This window comes from Sander lucioperca, chromosome 13, assembly GCF_008315115.2.
Source record: "Sander lucioperca isolate FBNREF2018 chromosome 13, SLUC_FBN_1.2, whole genome shotgun sequence".
Lineage (NCBI taxonomy): Eukaryota > Metazoa > Chordata > Actinopteri > Perciformes > Percidae > Sander > Sander lucioperca.
In genome coordinates, this window is record NC_050185.1 from 20,212,762 (window position 1) to 20,227,993 (window position 15,232).

Consider the following 15,232-nt stretch of genomic DNA (forward strand, 5'->3'; position numbering starts at 1 on the left):
AGAGAGATAGACAGTCGGACAGACGGGCAGTTGTTGTACTTTCCTCTCTGCAGTCTCCAGTTGAACACAGAGCGGAGGAGTCATGCATCAGCAGAGGAAATTGGGAATGTGAAACATGCCAGATTAGAGAAGCAATCTGAGGGCTTGCAGACAAACTCAATGGCTCCAACCATGGGAAGAAACATGCACTCAGACACGCACTCAGATGCACACACAACTGCAAATACCCATTCTGATTTTAAACCACCTGCTGCATTCCACAGCCAATAAGTCAGCTACTTAAGGAGCCAGCTTTTAATCAACAAGTCAGTCAAAGAGCCAGGCAGTAAAGCAGCCATTCATCCCGTTACTCAGCAAGACAACTAACCATCTGTAAACCCGTCAGTCAGTTAGTCTGATTTACTACTTAAATATTTGCAAGCAAGCAGCCATTTGGAGCATCTTGTGACACAGAGACATCAGTACAGAGTAACACCAAACATGGCAAGAAAAATAGCTTGAAACGAGGACCACTAAAACATGTATAATCTGCAGGAAATGACATGATTAAACAGTGACATACAAAACAAAATACAAACTATGACAGACCTTTATGTTCAAGGGACAGATTCTGGGAGACAATAGTGTAGTCTTTTAGCAATACTACAGAATTTAACTAAGCATTGGTCAGCCAGCCACCGACACAAACACACACACACACAGCCAGCCAGGACAGGACAAGAGCAGAGGAAGCAGTTATTACGGAGGAAGCCAAGACGTCTTAAAGCCATTATATGCCCCTCACAGAGAGGCAGTCAGAGGCAACACAGCTGACTGGAGCGCTTCAAAGCAGGAAGGAGCCCAGCCACCACCTCCACCAGTCTGCATGTTCAAGGGGAAGTGAGGGGTTTACAGGGTGAGATGGGGGCAGGGTGAGCAGGGTGGGTATTTGGATGTGTGATGGCCGCACCTGCTGCCACACAGCTAAATAAAATGTTGGTAACAGTCCTGCTTACACTAGTTTTCTATAGTTCACTCTTAATAGTTCATTTTCTCCTCATTGGGTTCGTTGACCTTTTGACCTCATACACAGTGCACATGCATCAGCAACAGATACATGTTGGCAGTACATTAGTTTGTATTTGTAGTGCACACATGTAGTTCACTTCTGTACAGTCACACTTTAGTTTGAATGTAGATAAGATAGAATAAGATAATTCTCTTTTTTTTTCTTTTTCTTTGAGTTACCTGTGCTGAGGGTGTGCAGCTGGAGGGACATCTTGTCAGGAGGGAGCAAAAGGTGCACCACATAAAGCAGAGCTCTTAAATACAGGAAGTGGCCAATCAGAATGTACCAAGTGCCTGCCACATCATAGGGGGGGATTGGGATTTTTTTTAGTTATGACATTTTGTTTTGTTCTTTAGTATATTAAAGGACAATTCTGGCGCAAAATGAACCTAGGGGTTAATAACAGATGTGTACCCACTCGATCATTCTCTGGGACATGTTTTCATGCTAATCGAATGTGTTTGTAGCTTGAAAACAAGCTAGCGCGCACCACTGATTAGCTTACAACGCTAGTATTCGGGGCACAGGGAAAGTAAAAACAAATCGCTTATTATATCACTAAAAAGGCTCAAAATATCACCACACTTCAACGGTAGCATAATGAGGGTCCCTAAATGTTAACCGAAGCATTGAGAACATTGTAAGTGTACAGACAGTTTATTAAAAAGATAGTTTAGAAAGACAGTAGCTCCCTAGACGGCAGCCGCCTGTATACGAGAACGCGATTGTCTTTATAATCTATCTTTTTAATAAACTGTCTGTACACTTACAAAGTTCTCAATGCTTCGGTTAACATTTAGGGACCCTCATTATGCTACTGTTGAAGTGTGGTGATATTTTGAGCCTTTTTAGTGGTATAATAAGCGATTTGTTTTTACTTTCCCTGTGCCCCGAATACTAGCGTTGTAAGCTAATCAGCGGTCCACGCTAGCTTGTTTCAAGCTACAAATACATTTGATTAGCATGAAAACATATCCCAGAGAACGATCGAGTGGGTACGCATCCGTTATTAACCCCTAGGTTCGTTTTGCACCAGAATTGTCCTTTAATTTGCTGGTGCTTTTCTTTTAGTTAATTGATCAAATATGTATACTGGTATAGCGTAATTGTCCTGTTTTATTTGTAGTTTATGTGGTAGTCTCTTCCTTTGTGTTACCCCTTTGTTAAAAAAAAAGGTCTGATCAGCCATTATATACAGTATGTTCCCCTTTCTGTTCAGTTTGTGAGGCAAAATTAGTCTGTTCAGTTCTATACAGTTAATGTAAAGTTAGTATAACCTGAGTTAGGTTTTGTTTAGTTGACCTTTTTTATGGGCCCAGAACTTTAATACATACTTTGTAAATTGTTTGCTTCATTTTTGGGTAAATAAAACCCCTCTTTTTCAAAAATCCACCAGTTGTACTCACACGCATGACACTGTGGCACAAGCCTCCGTAGATGGCGCGCACGCTACGAGCATACACGGATACGTTTATGCTCAACGTATTGTTCGTTGCAGTATTCTCCGAAATACCAGGGGGCGGATAAACAAAATAATATGTGAATAAGCCAGAAGTAGTATAGAAGAAGTAGAGAGCGGAAGTAAAGGGAAGCAGCTGTCTGGCAACAGTAGTAAACACATTCATGATAAACACCAACATACCGCCAAACATTACATTTTTCTTCTCTAATTATTAACTTGACGTTTATCTCTAAATCAATATTACTGTCTGCCTCTAACACTGATACGAACACTCTTTCTATTAGGTCGTTTTTAGCTTTAACAAAGCATTCTTTTTTTCCCACACATTTTTCCACACTCCAGCAAAATGCTTCTTCTTTTTCCAGTGTGGTGGCTCTCTCTGAACACATATTTAAGGCCATTTGACTCCCTGTGGTCTGTACATGAAGAATTATACAGATGTTTGTAGAGGCAAACCTGCTTGGTCTTCCCAGCCGACCATGTTGAACTGAAAGTGCAGTGTGCGGCGTGTTACAAAAATTCAGAGGTGCACGACCACATACCGTGACAACTTGCGGAGCCTTCGCGCTGAAACGACAGATGTGGTAACATCATTTTATGGCTTGCGCAGCTCGTACTGGGAACACTACGGCAACCATAAATTTAGCTTGACTTACCATGCCTCCCAGCTCGGTCACTCCTAGATTGGAATGAGATGATTTTGTAGGACTTGTTTTTACCAGAAATGTGATTTTATACAGGTTTAGTGATGTCTAGCTATGCAAGTTTTTCCAGAATGAATGTCCCATTTACTCTGGAAAAAACACAAACTTTAACGTGCACAATTAAAACTGCATTATTCAATTTTTTTATATTAACAATGGGTTTAATGTTTTGGCACAGGTACACATTCACCATATGCCATATCCACTTTATGAGGTGGTAGTATGTACATTTGGGTTTACTACTTGTTCTGCTGCCCCCAAGTGGTCAAAACAAATGAGTTGATACTGCTTTAAGAAATGTAGGAACTTAGAGAGACAGAAGGACAAAATGAGAGGTGGCTAAAGTAAAAATAACAAGCTATTGGATTTGCTGGTAAGTTTTGAAATAAGTCTGGCCTAACTGTGCTACATGTTGCTAAGTAGCTATAGAACAGCTATCATGTAGCCTTTAGTCGGTGCATCTTTGTGGCAAATGAACATGAACTGCAAAAATCAAGCCAGCAGTCAAATACAAATAAAGTTAAGTGAAATGTGATCTGAGCGCATTGTCCTGAACTGTTTATGTTAATGAAGTTTGAGTCCCTGACAGCTTAGATCAAGTAAAAAGCTCTCAAAATTTAGCTAAAGCTAAATCACTCTTGTGTTGTGAATTAAGGTCAGGGTTACATTTATGACTGAAACTATGACTGAAATAGAATGTTTGCATATTTTAGAATTGAAAACAACCTATTAATGGATTTTTTTTGTAATGTGAAGCATCACAGCGGATAAGAAGTTATCTGAAAGAAGATGATTGTGGTTGGAATGGGATGGAGCAGGAACGGAGGAAGTAATGGTGGTGAGTCATAGCAGAGCTTAAGGATGGAAAGTAGGAGGTGAAGGATAGAAGAAAATTTGATGGAAGGGAAAATGGTTTGGCTGTGGAATAGTAGAGGCATAAACAAGAGAGGAAGGGAGATGAAGTGCAGAAACAGACCATTCCTGCCCCATTTCAAAATAAAAAACTGAACCGGTATTCATGCTTTCATCATCATACCTCTTGGATATTTCTTTTAAGATTTTTTAAAAGCTTTATTAGAGAATACATACAACAAAATGTTGCCCTTTCCTTTCCTATGTATCTTCTTCTTTCCCAACAATCCCTGCATCCTTTTGCCTTTTACCTCTTTACATCTCTTTTGTTGTATCATTACCCCCCGCCCCCTTCTTTACTTCCACCCTCACACTTCTGCCATTTTATCCTCTTGATCCATCTTCCATATCTCCCTCTTGCCCTCCTCATCTGTCTTCCCTGTCTGTCTGTTTTTTTTCCCTTTATATTTCCTACCTTACCCCTCCCTTCCCTCGCCCTCACCTCCTCCTCCTCTCTCAAGCACCTGTGCCCCTGCGGAGGGGGAGTTCCAGGGAAGAGGAAACCCCCGGGGCAGCCAGGCACCTCACAGATGGTTAGCAAATTATACCTTCATTACCTCTCCTCTTCCTCTCTTCCTCTGGCCACTGCTTCACAATCACTTGCTGTTCCTGAGACACCTCACATCTGTCAGCAGCTGGCCAGTCTGCTCATAAAAGTAGCACCTACTTAGGAGGTTTTGAATAATGAAACCACAATACTGCTTTTATATTATGTTTGCAAATAACTATTTTTATATGAAATAAAACTCAATGTAGGCTAAACTATTAGCTATACTACAGTATAATTATAGTACTGTTAAGCATTTCTTTATTATCTTCGAAGGACAACTTGCTTTATGGTAGTTACTCACTAAATTGTTGTACAAGTGACATGTAACAGGTACAAGGACATGACCACATAAGACCCAGGAGGCATTGCTATAAGGGCTGGTTTATACACTGGGAAAAAAAACAACTTACAAGCCTAAAATGTAATTTTATCATCCAATCTTGCCAGCTGTATTTACGTTTTATTTTCTTTGTTGTATTATGTTACTGCGCGTGGACGTTGTTTTGCTAATCCCCAAATTTGCTTATTCAACAAGGCAGTGTGCCATTAAAACCATATTAAAAAGCATGTAATATATTTTTTTTTAATTGCCACAAGACCATTTTTTGTGTTTGATGTAATTTCCCTGAAAAATAAATTATCGATACCAGAAAAGATTTTTGCACTGCACAGCATTAACCACAGGGATGTGTTGAACTTGTGCTATGGTCTGCCAAGGAGCAGTGGAAACAGGAATCATATTTTGTCAGGAGGAGTAGTTTCAAGAAAGGCAACTCTTGGAGATGTTTTCCTTACTAAATCACAGTCATTATTAATAAGTCATATTAGGTAATAGTTTAAACAATATCATTTTACAAATAGTAGGATGATTTACGAGAACAATGATCAGCTTTGAGCTTTCTGTTGGCTCACTCTGATGGCTCTATTTCCACAGAGATCTTAACACATCGTCTCTGTTGGACTGGAAAGTGAACGTGTCAAAACGAGTGGGGAGGTAAAATTAGGTCTGATAGAAAGATGCTCATGGGAACTATAAAATGGAACACTAATCATGATTCATTGGGGTCTGATATATGATACAACATCAGCCTGAAAAGTCTTTTAAAGTATTTCATAGAGTTCGACGATGTGTCTCAAATTGATGTTCCAAAGCTCTGTATGATTCCAGACAAACCCAGTGTAACGTAATCCTGTAAAAGGCTGTGTGAGAGCCATGTACGCCAAACACAGAGGAGAAAGTGTATCATTGATGGACCACTTTTTCTGCAGTTGGAGACCACAAAATAGTGACTATAATGTGATTTGTGTCATTTCTGATATTTTGCAGATCACCATTTGTGTGGTCCTGTTTGCACTTAACAGCTTCCAAAACCAAATGTAACAACTGTTAGCATGCTGACATGTTGGCCTTGTTAAGCGTTGGGGACCAGTTAAATATTATACTGTACCTACTATAAAAAGATTTCTTGTTGAAATACAATTTTCACAAATCACACTTTTTGTCATCAAACCACATTTGCATGTCGGAATGAAAAGATTCCTGTTGAATATTTGGCATAATAGATCATATAAGCACAGACAGTATGTCACTGTTCAGTGACATTGTGGCTTATAGTTGAGCCTTTTAAGGTGCTTATTTAACATATGCATACACTGTGTTTAATGTTAAAAAACACACTGAAAGTTAGTATCTTTAATCCTGCTTTTTTTCCAAGAAGTGAAAAATAACTTCTAGTGCCCTGACAAAAGAGGTCACCAAAAAAATAACCAAATGTAGTGAAAGTCATTATGGTGGTAGTTAATCAAGGAATTAACTTAAAAAACAAAAAGTGCTCTCTACATAGTATACCAACACTGTATTATATATATAAAGTAGGAGGTAATAATTAACAATTCTGCACATTTATTTTTTCCAATTGATAACGCAGTAAGCGATGATAATCATCATGAAACACAGAACTTAACTTTGACGCCTTTCCAAGTTCTTCTAATTATAGATCTGCTCTTTTGGTTGCATACAGTCTTTAGGTTACCAGCTGTTTGTTGATTTGTAATGACCACTGACTGACTCTCACACCCTGTATCTTATTCCCATGCCTCCTCCAGCCCAGCGTGAAAGCACAGGGCCCAGTGCACCCATTAGTCAAGCCGAGGAAGGCATGGAATAATAATGAACGCACCTCACACGCATGAGCAAGTAAAGCCCCCACCACCACTGCCGGTGAGTTTCCAGGAGGTATTTCCATCATGTAAAATGTATGTCCCTCTCACTTCAACAGATCTCTCCAATCCTCTATCAAGAAGGAAGATTTTCTGTTTTCAGCGCTATGCAGTGGACCAACTGAAATGGCAGAAAAAATCCCTTCTCGCTCATTTCTGTCTCCCAAAGTTTGTTAGAGTTTTACTTTACATCTTGTAGCCATCATCTTTATCCATTTTTCTCATCATCATCATTATTATATATTGTGGTTACGTCACTGTGTCTAATCATAGTCCAGCATTTGGTTTACTCATCTTCTTGAAGTAAGAGTGTTTAGTAAAAGCTTCTCACTTTTTAAGTTTTATATTGTTTTCAATTACTGTATGACTGTGTAAGTATATTATATACTTTACTGTTGTGCAAACAAACTATCAGACCAATGTTGTAGCTACAGGGAGAAAACAGTCCTGCCTACAGCCATACAGTCCAGTTTCCCCATGTCCTGCCATGCTCCATGCTGCAACTGGCTTCTCCCAATATTTACTAGTATTCTTGGATAAAATACATATTATACATAATGTGTAATGTATTATTATTATTATTATTATTATTATTATTATTATTATTATTATTATCAAAGCCAAAATAATGCCATTGCAAGGCAGCTGCTGGATTGAGCAGCACATTTAAGAGAGCAGAGAATCAGAGTGAAATGATTTCCTCACATCTACACTCAGCAGCTTTGCACTCTGGCAGGTTTATATATTTTTTTAATTATTCAGCATTTATTTCATGTTATTCCAGGGAACTGAAAGAATTATGCTGAGGTTGGCCAGTCAGACAGAAGCTTTAACATCGCACATGTGGCTATGCATGTAGTTCCAGTAAAGGTTGAAGACAGCAGTTGGCCTTTGAGATTTTCACTGGGAGCAATTGTTAAACTGATCCACTTCTTCCTTGGAGCTATCTGATGTTTACACCATCTGAAATATTAAAACCCCAAACTCAAGATGTTTTAATGGCTGCGCCATCCCATCAAATAGAAATATTCTTGAAGTCTTGTGCATCATTTTATAATAGATTCACAAAAATCATCATTCGTATCTCCAATCGAATCAAATTCTGCTGGTTTTGACAATGAGATTTTATTGACTGACCTATCATCAGGGTCAGTGGGTTTAAGAGGTTTAAAATCTCTCTCATCACCTACATCATAACGGAAAGTGATAGATGAAGATCTTATAGGAGAGAACAGACACATGGATGAGACAAAGCAACAATGCAGTTGCAGAGATGCTGTGGAGCAAATGGAGAGGCAGACAGGGAGATGGAGATAAAGTGGGGAGAGCCCACAGCAGGCCAGAAGTCCTCCAATGCTACTGCAGTAGAGTGGCAATGAGAGAGGAGAGAGTATGAGTCATACACAAACCCCTCCCTCTCTCCTTCTCTATCTCTCTCTCTACCTCCCTCGCCCCCCTACCAGCCCCCCCGCCTACAGTGCCGATGTAGCCGGGTTGCGTTGATCCTGACTCATTCATTCACAGCCGAGTCTCCTACTTTTGTTATACAGATGAAATCGTCCTACTTAAGAGACCATCGCAGCTCTCATTATAGTGCTCTGACATACTTTCCCGCTCTGGCTGCCAGAGTCCCATTCATGAAATGCTCCATTCTGGAGTATGTGCAGAGGAAGGCACACACACACACACACATCTTCAATCCCTAATACGGTTGTCTTGTATAGCTGAATGGGTTGTGGACAAGTGTGTGTCACTGCTAGGTTTTGGTGTTTAATCCCTGCTGGGGCCACCCACACTGAGTGTGTGCACCCATAGTACTGTACCACTTCAGATACATTCCTGTGAATGTGCTCCATCTCTCCTCTATCATATGTGGCTTTCCCTTTATGAAGATTCACCTCTATTTGGTTATTTCTCCCTCCCTACCTCCCTCCCAACATTTTTCCTCCTCTACCCTCCAGCATCTACCTCCATGTGGTTAGCTCATCTCCTTTTCTTCCTCTCCTTCTCTCTCTGGTTAGCTCATCTCTAGGCAGTCAGCTTTGCAGGCAGCTAATTATAGGCCACGCTGTGGAGCGCAGGGCCGGATGTGACAGCATGCTGTGTTTGTGTGTGTGCACTGTATGTGTGCTTATGTGTGTTAAGTGCAGACATATATGTTGCGGTTTGTCTCCTCATATGTCTTTCTGCATATGAGGAGGTGTGTCTATGTGTGTCCATGTACAGTATGTGTTCATATGTTCATGTATGTTCTTTTACATCTAATCTAGTACCAATTTTAGCCCCTGACAGTGTATAGTCCTCATTTCTAAACATTTCAGAATGTATTCCATCAGTGAGGGTCCTCACAAGTATAACAATACACGCGTGTGCGTGTGTGGAGCCACCAGCAGAACATCCAATCCCAGCCGTTCCCACACTGTACTGCAGCTCTGACTCATACAAGGTGGAGGCAGAGACAACCAGGGTCTGATGACTGGCAATGAGTGTGCACACACACACACACACACACATACACACACACACACACACACACACACACACACACACACACACACATATATATATATATATATATATATGTATACACATATGCATACTACTTAAAGCACTGTGCATAGACATAAACAGAGGCTAAGTTATATAGTCAGTTACTGTACCAGTATTATATCTATTTATAGCTATTTAAGATAATTTATGAGAAATTCAAATTTTCTAGGTCCTTCAAAAACCCCTTTAAAAGGTCATTGGATAGAAAACAAAGTAGTAAACATGATCTATTCCATGGCCACAGAAAATATTTATGTCTGATTGCCTGACAGGTGTTTAAAATAATATCACCTCAAGCATAGTTCCGGTTTACAGTTTACACACTGTTCTAAGTTAGTGCGCAAGGTATATTAAATTGCAGGTAACCATAGGAACAGCACTCCTGTGTTGCGCCACTACTACCTCATGGTTACTACCTAACCATGAGTTAAACTTTCTTCAACAATGTCTGCTGTTGAGAACTCACATATAGCCAGGTACACACCACTTTGAGCTTCAAGTCCATCACAATTAAACATCTTGCGAGCTGAAAACGTGGGAAATAAAGCATGACTACCATTGACATTTACACATTCAGCAGACAAAGCGCAACATAGCAAAATGTAAGTCTAGTATTCAAACTTTTTAGCTTTGCTTGGGTTTATACCAATACAGTATCTGGCTCTTTAGTTGCTAAATGCTTTACAATGTTTTCTGTTTGTGGATTTATCAGACTGATTGCAACTGCTACATCTGGAAGTGAGGTTGAAAAAAGACTGAACCAAAACAGTAAAGTTGATGGCCATAAAACCAAAACAATGATATACTGTATGTGGATACATAGGTTTTTGTTTGATTATTAGTGTGTGTGTGTGTGGGGGGGTGGGGGGGGGTCACAAATATGATCCTGTTACACTTAATCCATTAGATACATGTTAAAAATTACCTAATTATCACCAAATATAAGCATAAACAAACTGTGTGGCAGCTCAGCATATTTATATTGTTTTACCTACATTCTTTGATAGTTTCTGTAAAGCAGGGTAAGTTGATACAAAGAGTGTCTGCATTAGACAGAGAATGTGCACATGGATTTCTGAATGAATGAAACAAGATTGCATCCATTCATACATTACGCACATAGACTCTTATGCCTGCACACACATGCACTCGCATAGACAGACAGATAATAGCGACACAGCTTCACATGTAAAGCATGAGATCAGCAGTCAGTGTGTATCCTTTGAGATGCCATGGGAACTCTCTCTCCTCCTCCCTCTCTTTCTTCATTATCACTCGCTCTTTCCTCCTCTCCTGCTCTGCTTCTGCCTCATGGTTTCCTGTGTCATCCCCTCCCCCACCGCTATAAAAGGAGAGAGGCCTGTTCATTCATGCATTTAGCCAGTCAGCTGAGGGAGGAAAGAGGAAGTAAGGAGGGAGGAGGGGAGACAGAGATAAAATGAGAGGAAGAGGAAGAAGGCTTCCTCCCTGTGATGAATAGGTCACCTGTATTACATCACTGATGGGGGATGGAGGGATGAAAATAAAAAAATAAAAGGTAGGATAAAAAAAGACCAGACCCCTCCTTTCCTTCTCTCTCCTCCTCATCCTCTACCTCACTGTCTCCTCCTCCCTCTGTCCTTCTCTCTCTCTCTCTCTCTCTCTCTCTCTCTCTTTCTCTGTCTTTCTCCCTCTCTCTTTCTCTCCCTCTCCATCACTCCCTCCCCGCCCCATCCTGACAGTATGAGTCACAGACAGACCAGTTCCCTTGATGCACTGCGGAAACGTAATGTGACGTAGCCTCCACATCTCTCCCTCCCTCGCCACACGCATCCCGCCATCCATCCCATTCATCCATCTGTCGCTCCCTCCCATTCATCCATCCTCCCATCATAGCACAGCAAGTCTCCATTCACAAAAAGCCCTGTAAGCCGAGCGATAGAGAGACGGCAGGTGGATTCACACCACCAGAACGAACACAAACTGTGTCACACCAGAATGTTATACATTTCAGTAGAGTATAATAATGCAGTATAAAACAATCAATTATAATACAATACTGCAGTAGTAAATCAATTATTAGCACTCATACAATTAAAGCTCACCAAAGAAAGCAAAAGGAAAAAAACGGAAAATCTTGGCAAATGTGCAAGTATCTTTACTTTTTCATCATTACTTCTGAGTTTAATCATCAACATTGTTCAAAGTTTATTGTTGCCATGCTTACAGCATGTCAAGCAGTCAAATATGAGCTAGATTGAGACTAGATTATGCTCCAAGAGCACTGATTTGAACAGTAATTAAACTGTTGACAGACAGTATGTTTGAGGTGTCTAAACAGTCAAAAGTGAACAACTAACAATCTGAAACTGTGAATAGGATAGAAAAGAATAGAATAGAAATGCAATTAACTATACTGTTCAATATATGTGGTTCAGTTCAGTATGATATATTGTAATAGGTAGCAGTGATTAATAGTATAGAATAGAATGTACAGTATATAGTAGGGATGTCCCGATCAGGTTTTTTTGCCCTCGAGTCCGAGTCCAAGTCATTTGATTTTGAGTATCTACCAATACCGAGTCCCGATCCGATACTTCTATAATAATTCAACTTTATAATACCTCCAGACCGCAGACATACTCGCGCTTTCCGCTTCAAGCTGCTTCCATGTTCTACTTTGCCGGCATTTAACCAATAGCGTCTCTGCAACAAAGTGATGTCATGCCGCACGCGTTGCTGTTTCTGTGTGGAGTCAAAAGGGTCTAACTCTGTGCCACCGCATAACTATAGATGTGTTAAAAAATAATGAGAATATATATACGTACATATCCGAGTCCTGATCGGGAGGTAACGTCCGATTCCGATCGAGTCTGAAACCACGTGATCGGCCCCGATTACATACAATGAGATTTATCAGATTTATATAATAATAATAATGTCATAATACAAGACATTGCATGCATTAGGAGCAGAGGCAAGATTGCTTCTAACCAATAATTTAGTCTTTGAGGCAGAATTGATAAATAGTAAATTAGGGGTGTGCAAAAAAATCGATTCACATTCGATTCGCGATTCAAGCTCTACCGATTCAAAATCGATTCATAGAATTCCAAAAATCAATTATATCTACTGCAATCACATGGGAAAACTAACTACATTTACATACTGTGAATCGTTTTTTTAATCGAGAATCGTTTTTGAATCGAATCTTGAGCCTAACAATTGATATTGAATCAAATTATGACATTTTCTGAATCATGCACCCTTATAGTAAATAGTAGATAAAAAAGCCAGGTCTCTGACATCACTACAGGATGAAGTCATGGACAAACTCGCCTCTCGGTGTCTGACACAGCAGCATCTTATTACCACTGGCAGTCACAGACAATCTTCCAGTTAAAAACACAGACAACACAACGGATCTACATTTTATGACATTCAGAAACGTCTACAGAAATTAACGCGTCAGCAGTCTGTGGAGGTAAGCAGTAAAGTGAGAAACAAGGGTCATTTTTCATGTTATAGACTAAATAGTGCCACCCAGCAAGAAAAATATAGGAAGGGATGTCATGACATTACATTATTGTCAATGGATAATTACGAGAAATACATTGAAGGGGCGGTCAACCATTTGCTTGTAAGGTGCAAAATCTGATACATTTACAGTATATGGTGACAAAAGATTAGAAAGCACATTCTATTGTATTGGTCTTTGAGATTCTGTACATGTTATTCTTGTATGCAGACATACCTTGCATGGAGTGCAACAGAAGAATAACAAAATGTTACATTTCCTGTGTGCCAATAGTACTTTAACTGATTGTCAGGAGTCAAAGCCACAACAGCCATGAAAAAAGTCTCAGTATCGGTAATTTATAACAAAGTAATGAAAATTGTTTACTTAAAATGTCATGCATGTTGAATAATACTAACCAGAATACTTGTTTCATTAACTTTAATGTAACAACTGTAACCGTAAGAAGGTTATCCAGGATAGGTAATATATTTTACTGAAATGATAATTAAGGTTTTGGGGGATTTTCTATTTGTCCTACTAACCAAAAGTCAGTCTCTCTTTGTGCAATTTTAAGGTATTAAAAGGTGAATTTAGATTAATACCTGGATGTCTGGACGATGTCTTGAACGTTGATCAAATGGTTACATTTAGTGTTTCTCACCAAAATGTAACTAACAAACCTATTGAACACATTTCCTTCCTAGTAAAAGGAATTATATGGCTGTATTCGAAATCTTCCACTACATACTACAATACTGTCTATGTCGGTAGTATGTAGTATGAAACTTTTAAATCGAATTTTTTGCAGAATGCTAGGCCGGGCTTAGCCAGATTTTGCTTTTGTTTGCATACTGCATACCACATGCTACATTTTGGCCAAATCAGTACTTACTGTTAGGCAGTTTCGTATACAGCGTTTGCTAGCTTGCTCTCTTCTTCTTCCTTGCTTTTGTTGGCGCATTGCTATGCTCGTTTGCATGTTTGCACCACCAATCAGCTGAACAGCAGGAAACCGGTGGCAGGTGTATCGTGTCTCCCATGTGCGATACAAAGAGGGTGGGTAACGTGGGTTACCCACGTTTGAAAAGCACTATTGCCAGAGAGTCAAACACACCACTGGGTACCTTTCAACTAAGCCTCCATCTTTGGATATGTTTGACCTCATAGCAGCTCCCATCCTCTGATTCTTTAGACTACCAGTAACCCAGCTACAGTATGACCTTGTGTGAATCTGAGTATCATGAAAATGCAAAATTCCTCTAAAACTGAGCAATCCTGCTCTGAGTGTGTCTAATCCCTTTTGATAATATCACTGCACATTTGTTATAATGAATTACATCACTAAATGGTTACCGTAGTCAAAAGAGACAAACACTTTAGCAACTTGAGTGTGGTTTTATGAATGAATGGGTGACATTCAGGTTTGCACGGCTGGTTGGTTGAAGAGAGGAGCAGAGAAAATCTCAACGTACAGTATGATTCACCACAACAAAGTGTTAGGGAGGGGGTGGTGATGTCATTGGTGGTGGTGGGCGAGTCATCTGTGAGTCAGAGAGGAAAAAGAAGAGGTGGAGATGGAGGAGGAAGAGGATAAGGAAGAGAGGTGGGGGGAAAAAGGAGCACATGGGGAGGGTACCTGCTGTGTGTGACCCATGGTAACAGGCAATGCTGGCCTATGGATGACTCACCACTGCTTTACCAACCTCACACACACACACACACACACACACACACACACACAGGGATGCTCATGCCATTCGCCACGAGACACATACATGTAAAATTACGTCATAGCCTGTTTCATGGCATTAGAAGCATGTAGAACGCTCACATAAGCACATGCATATAGACGCACACACTAATACGCACACACATAGCCACATGAAGTGCAAGGGAGAGAAGGGGAGGGTCAGGATGACTCACACATCAATGATAACACCCCTCCCCCTGCCCCAATGCCACACACACACAGAAGAAGAAGAAGAAGGACATATCATTTGGATGCAACCCACATCCTCCCCACATCCTGGGGAACCTCCCATCTGAAACTCAGACTGACAGCGGGAGGCTCCGGCTGACTGCAGTTTGTCTAAGGTGATGGGAATTCTCTGGCAGGATATTCTGACTTTAAAATAATTAAAGGATAAAGTCCAAAAGTTTGCAATAGTATGTCTGTACCAGTCTCAAGGTTTCTACTCTTGTCAGCGCTCATCTGTTAATATCAATTTATTTTCGTCAAAATCAATTTCAATATTTTTGGATAATATATCTGTATAAATGAGGAGCT